Source organism: Odocoileus virginianus, chromosome 19 (assembly GCF_023699985.2).
Source record: "Odocoileus virginianus isolate 20LAN1187 ecotype Illinois chromosome 19, Ovbor_1.2, whole genome shotgun sequence".
Taxonomy (NCBI): Eukaryota; Metazoa; Chordata; class Mammalia; order Artiodactyla; family Cervidae; genus Odocoileus; species Odocoileus virginianus.
In genome coordinates, this window is record NC_069692.1 from 47,916,944 (window position 1) to 47,924,366 (window position 7,423).

Here is a 7,423-nt window from a genome sequence, read left to right on the forward strand (position 1 = left end):
GTAATAGGAGTTAGGGTTAGGGTTAGACTTCATCAAGAAGGATGGGCGGCATCTAGGGCGAGAAGAGGCGAACAGGATGCCCATTCCACGGGTAAGTCAGGATGCCTTCTCTTCAAGCATTGCCAACTGCGGCTCCGCCCATAATCAGTTTCTGACCTTGGCCAGGTCTCAAGCTACTTTAAACCTAAATTTCCCCTTCTGTAAAACAGGACTCGATTCTCTCTTCCGCATCCCTTGTAGCCCTGACTTACTATGATCCACGAGTGACCTGAAACTAGTAAGTAACAGACACACAAACAGACGGACACATAGAAAGTCTTGTTGGCCATAGGGCTTAGTGAAGGGAAATGGGCAGCACTGGGACACGGGAGTCCAGATGGTCAGATCTGGGAGTTTGGCGTTGTGTTCCGTTGGCCGAGGACCAGAACATGGCGCAGAAGGAAATGGTGTCCGTCTAGCCGTGGGCATCCTAGAAAAGAAAGTTTAGTGCCAGTTGCTGTGCTCAGGTGCTCCAGCAAATGAGATGTGTGTAAGTTAGAATTGGCCTCATGTTCTTTGCTCTCCTCCCATTGAGAGGGACAGTCTAACTCTCCACCTTTTGAATCAAGGCTGACCCCAGTGGCTTGCTTTGGAAAACAGAATATGGAGGGTTTTCCAGGATATCTGGAATTTACAAGGTTAAGGTATAAGGAACCTTGCAACTTCCCCTGAGGCCTTGGGAACCTACTCTTGTGTAGCCCTGAACTATCATTTAAGAAGTTCTACTCCCTTGAGACCACTGCGCCGGAAAGGCCACCCTGTCTGTCTTCTGGTCACCAGTGCCAGCTGGGGGGTCCTACCTTCCAGGGTCCCTTGCTGCATCCTTCTGGGTTTTATTGGATCCTTCAGACTCTTCCATCTGCCTGCTGACCTCTTAGTGACCTCCACTGATGCCGTGAGGAACAAAGGAACCACCCAGCAGAGTCTTGCTCAAATTGCTGACCCTCAAAATAGTAAAAACAGTAAAAGGGATACTATTTAAAGTCACTGAATTTTGCAGTAGCTTGTTACACAAACGATGGCACAATGAAAAACACCTGTGAGAGCCTGTATATATTTGTATATAAAACTGCTGCAATTAAGTCTTTACCTTTTCCACCACCTTTTGGCAAATATATCAGTTTTTATGGGGCTATAGATTTTGTGCCATTGTGCGGTATATTTTCTAAAGAATGCAATTTACATGAACTATTGCCAAAAACCTTAAGTAGTGACTTTTAAAAGTAAGTTTGGAAGCAATGATTGATCACACTGTGTCTGATATATGTGTTTAAGAAAGTTAATTCTGGAGGTCTTTCATCTCTTAGGTTCTGTACACAGGACTTACCTTACCTGAAAACCTAAACTTTTTCATTATTCCTACCTTTGAAAGTATTTAACATTCCTTCATTGACACCAAAGAAGCATGTCTTTGTTTCATAGGAAAAAATTCAACACTCATTGCCATGCACATATTAATTTTTAATCAATACATATTAACCCTAATCAGTATTCACTCAGTGAATCTTCAAAGAATATTGAGTTCAGTAATTAAATAAATATACATGTAATGAGGAGAAACTACCATCCTAATGGCCTATAACTTCTGACTCCCTGCACCCAGAAGCTACCCTAAGCTCGGCAGATGCTATAGCCATGTTCCAGTGTAGCTGTTTACCACCTCGTCACGGTTTCAGCCATGTCCTTGAAGGGTGAGGCAATAGTCAGGTACTTCAGGATCTAAACTTTTTTGACTAGAATCCAAGACATATGTGCCATAATTTTTTTTTTTTAAATAGTGAGCTGTGTCTTAGGGACTTTAATAGAGTTATACATTTCCTTTAAGAGGCTTTCAAATAAAAGGAAAAGGCAGACCAAAGGCCATTTTATCTAACCTCAGGAGTTAGAGGTCATGTCTAGAGGTAATGTCTCAGTAGCTCTTGGGAACTGAAGAAAAAGTAAAATAAATATGCTATTAAAAAAATCACTCTCTTTTAACAAAAGCAGCTCCATTACCATTATCTCCAAGGGGACACTTTTTGGTTTATTGTTTTAAGAGGAAAAATCTTCCCTGGTGGCTCAGATGGTAAAGGATCTGCCTGCAATGCAGGAGACCCGGGTTCAGGCCCTGGGCCGGGAACAGTGCAGGGAGAAGCAACTGACACGCTCGGCAGACCTGGGGAGTCAGCTGCCCTGGCTGTGTCCATCACGTTTCCTCTGTAGCCATTTGCAGGCCACGGGAGTGTTTGGCTAAAATCCCAAAGTATGAACACAACGTATCCAAGGAGTCTAAGAAGCAACGGATTCTATGTGCATCTTATTCCAGAGATATTTAGATGTGAAGAACTGTGCATTCTACAGTTCATGCAATATGGTGGTTTGCTAAAAGAGAAGTTTAACATTTTTAAAGGACTCAGTTATTTCTAAGAAACAGTTTACAATTCAAAGGCTGACTCTAGAGCCATATCCAGTACTGAGTATTTTCATAGCTTAAAGTCCTCTATTCAATCACATGAAAATTATTAATAAAGCAAAAGTAAATGTTCATAGAATTTATGAGTGTTTAATTAGTGTATAATAAGATAACAGTGGAGGCAGGTTGAAATTAACCTGATAAGAATTTGGTAGTAAATCATCATTTGCATGAATATGCAAATAAATTCAGCCTGTAGACTAAAAATAGAGTCATGTTTAAATTTAAAAAGTAATAACATTTGTTCAGTAACAGTGATTAGAGTCTTGAACAAGTCAACAGCTTTTAGACCTATACTTTGGGTTTTTATTTCAGACACTGTGCTGAAAATAGAAATGAAAAGATCTTTTCTAGCTACACTTCAAGAAAACAAAACATTCAAAATTTTTAAAGAAAATTGGCATAAAAGCTATTAAATATAGGAATTTTTTTTACCTCAATCAAAAAAGGAAAAGAAACTTTGCCCATCACCTGCAAAGTTACTTTTTATTTTCTGTGAATAAAAATAGATATGTAGCCCCACGTTTCCTTTTTCCAATTATTACCATCAAGTATTTGTTATTATTTTATATAATTCTTGTTTATAGCCCTTTAAATTTATCTGATCACCTAAAAGCACTACAGTGACAGTAAGAAATGGGTATGTAAACACATTCTGGACTGTTGGCCAGCTCAAAAGGATGCTTGTTATTAAATGCACAGCCGGGGAATGTGTGATTCTTGTGGGTTCCTCAGGGTTTCTGTCCTTCTCTTTTACAGTTACTGTTTGTCCTGTGGAAAGACTCCCCGAGGCAGGCAGTGGGAGTGGGTCTCCCCCAGGCTTCTCAAAGCACAGATGCCCCTGGAGAACACAGCAGAACCAGAAGAGGTGCTGTCTCCGAGCCCAGGGACACGCCAGAGAGGCTGCAGGGAGACCCAGAGGCAAGCATCCGGTCTAGCAGGCCGCGGTGGCAGCCTCAGTACAGCAGAAGAACCAAGTCTCACTTCTGCCCAGAGACGAGCGTAGGCTGCTCAAGCCTTCACCGACCCCAGACTGCAGACTGGCGTCCCAGGAGATGGCTGTGCCATTTGCGAGGTTAAAGAGTCACTTCTCCTAGACTGTCTGCAACTCCATTGGAAGAGAACTTGGGCCTGGATGTTGCATGGCATCCATGCTGATGGCCACCTCTTCACAGAGAGCCACAACAGTTTCTTCCAGGCTTCAGAGCTCACAACCGCCTTTGGATGAATGCCTAGGGAGTAGCTTTGCCTCAGTTTGAAACTTTGTTTTCCAATGGCTAATCCTGTGCCCTTCCCAGTTTCCAAGATGGTTCTAATGATCCTCACTTCTTGATACCCAGGCCCTTGCAAAGTCTCCTTCCACGCTGGATGAGGACTGACCGAGTGAAATACGGGGACAGGATAGCATGGGACTCCTGAGGCCGGGTCACAAGAGGCACTGGGGTTTGCACCCTGACCTGTAGCACTTGCCTGGGGGGAGACCGCCTGTCACGTCCTAATGATGCTTAAGCAGCCCTATGGAGAGGCCTGCAAGGAGGGGAACACGGGACCCCAGCCAAGAGGCAGCACAGACTTGTCAGCCATGTGAGCAAGCCTTCTTGAATTCTTGGCAAAGCAGAAACCATGAGGAAAAATAATAAGTGATTATTGTTTTAAGTCACTACATCCTGGGGTGATTTATTACAAATCATTGGAGTAACTGGAGCACCATTGCTGAGTCACACCAGTCCCAAGCTTCATTTATGCCGCAGACTTTTCCTGAGCATCTATTATATGCCAAGCCCTGTGCTAGGCCGGGAGCCAATGGATGCTCTACACCCCTTGGGAACACAAATGAGGAATAATAAATGACCACAGAAGATCTTAAGCAAAATGCTATGGGAGTCCAGACAAGAGATGATGCTTGTCTTTCCTTCATCAATAACAATTATTCATTCTTTCAATAAAATGTATTGCATGCTTTCTGGGAATCAGTCACTGTGCTCTGTGATAGACACTGGTGGAAACATTCATTCCTGCTTTCAAGACCAACATCACAGGCAGAGGAAACATCACAAAAAAGTGGAAATGGGGTTGAATTTGGCAGATTGTGACTTCAGTGAGAGCAGTTTCTGCGGAATGGTGAAAACAGACAATAGAATAAAAAAAGGAAGTTGAGGCTGCTGGCGTAGAATTTTTTTTCCCCAAAACTGTTAGTGGTAGAGGAACAGAATGAGGTCAACAGCTTGGTTCTCCTTCCTGCCTGTACCCTGGGTTCCACCTGCTCTGCGGGTTTCAGCCCCAGGCTGGCCTCTGTCTCTCGTTCGCAGTCAGCAGGCTGAGATGATCAGAAAGGCCGACTGGTTCTTCCTGTGAGAACTTCCCGGGAATGGGGGAGGGGAAGCAGGCAGAGTCTGCAAGTCTGAGATGCCACCCTCAGCCCAGGCCCAGAATCTCTTAACTTGTCAGCATCACCCAGTTGACCTAGCTTGAGGGCATTTGCTCATTACCAGGGCTCTCAAGAGATTAGTCCATAAACCCAGGAGGCCTGTTCTTCATTCTCACAACTGTACTTGACAGTCCCTAGTATATACCGGTGTCTGCCCACCAGGCTTGGTGAGTGCTTCTCAGAATGCATAGGTTGGCATTCATCCCCTAATGTGATGATACTGGCAGGGGGAGGGTATTGGGGGTTGATTAGTGCATGAGGGTGGAGCTCTTAGGAAAGGGATTAGTGCCCTTCTAAAGGAGACCCCAGAGGGCTCTCTGGCACCTTCTGTCACATGAGGACACAGTAAAAGATGGAAGTCTATGAATCAGGAAGTAGACCCTCACCAGGTTTCAAATCACACCTTGATCTCAGACTTATTAGCCTCTAGAACTGTGAGAAATAAATGTCTGTTGTTGAGGCCACTCCGTCTATATAGTTTTGTCATAGCAGCCAGCACTTACGAAGGGAGTAAGCATGAATCAGGACAGGGACACTGTGTATTGGATTCAAAGTCTGAAGCCTCTTGTGCGTGATGGGGTCATGGCGGGGCACCTTCTAATCCAGGCACTATTCTGTTAGGCCCCCTGTGCCTCTGGGACTCTGGTTCTATCTGAAGATCCATCAGCGATCAAATGATCCACAGTTCGTGGGTTGGATTATTCAGGGAGACTACTCCAAGTCTCTAATGTGTGCGTCTGCTAAGTGGCTTCAGTTGTGTCTGACTCTGTGTGACCCCATGGACTGCGGCCCACCAGGCTCCTCTGTCCATGGGTTTCTCCAGGCAAGAATACTAGAGTGCATTGCCATTTCCTCCTCCAGGGGATCTTCCCAAGCCAGAGATCCAACCCACATCTCTTGTGTCTCCTGCCTTGGCAGGTGGGTTCTTTACCACTAGCACCACCAGGGAAGGCCCAGTCTCTAAGGACCCATTCAAACGGGCTCAGCCAAGCTGGAGGCCCCCTGCTCTGCCAGCTGCTGGGTTTGGGGAACTCCAGGGTGGCTGGGAAAGGGCAGGACTCCTGGGGGTGGCAGTCATGATTGTCTCAGTTTTCAGCTCCTGACACGTTGACTGTCAGCCTCTTGTGTATGAGAACACCTTGACTGGGACAGGCTCCCTCAGAAGTCTTTGTCTTCGCAGTAATTGCTCATTTCAACCCCAAACTATTTAATGCTGAATCAAAATGTAGTTCTCAGAGGAAAGCTCAGTTTCTAAGTTCTTGAAGATATACCATTGTTGCCGCAGGTATTATTTCTAATAAAAGGCAGCAAATTGCAATGGGTTGATATTTCTCTTCCCCAGAGCCCTTCACAGTAGGTGACACATTATAGGCACTTTTAAATGCTCTCTGATGAATTATTAGATTAATGAACAAACAAGACTAACCCAGTAACAGCATGTTCCTTCAAACTGATATCTGTGACTTTCATCAAAACTTGTTAACAAATAGAGTATTAATACAAAGATAGCTCACTGGTCTCCTTCTCACTGGGAACTCTTAGCAGTTCATGGATTTCAACAGTCATTCAATACCTTCACTACAATACATTCACACACTGTGATTGTAATGATATGACATCTTTACCATTACAAAACACAGAAAGGGGTAATTTTTGTTTTGAATTTCAAAAATATAACAAAAATTAAATGAGCCATAAACATTTAATGTGTCTTGCTATAGTTTGGATCATTCAGAAATTCTTGGAGGGATCACAGAGTCCAGTCTGACCCCAAGTACCAATGAACCACAACTGCCAGATATTTTTAAATATATTTTTTAACTTTGAAATAATTATGCCATCTTGTCATTTTTCCTCTCAAAATAATGGCACAAATCATCGGTTGTGACTAACCTCCTATTCATGTAGCACTTCATTTAGCAATCCATTTAAGTGGAAACTTTCTTCTCTAATTTCTTCTTTTATGTTTTATAAGATAGAAGGAACAGAAAAACTGAGTGTAATAGATTTCTGGGCTTGCACTTGGGTGTCATGGAAATCTATATGGAATAATTCCCAAGACAGCATTTTCAAAGTTCTACTGTAATAAGTAAAATGTAATTCCTAGGAATTTATAGTAGAAACCAGTCAGCCTGCACTGTCTTTAATTCCTGACATAGAAGGAGTTTCCCACAGAATATTAGTTGATGGTGACAGAATATTATACGAACTCTTTTAAGGTGAGAAGAGGCAAACGTGGGTAAACTCCATAGAGGAAATCAATCTTGAAGTGTTAATTCCACTTATTGAATCAGTTATATCCTAGAGTATTTCAGTAGTGATTCAGAAGAATGTAAATGCTCTAACAGTTTTACAGTTTGGTTACAAAGACAGAGGTGAAGACTGAGGTAGAAAATCGTGTTGGCAATCTCCTTCCTGCCAATCCTAGGGGAACTTGATTTAATTCTTCCCACTCTTCTGCCAACGTCGATGGTCTCTTCTTGTTTACTGGCGTGCTCTCTCTC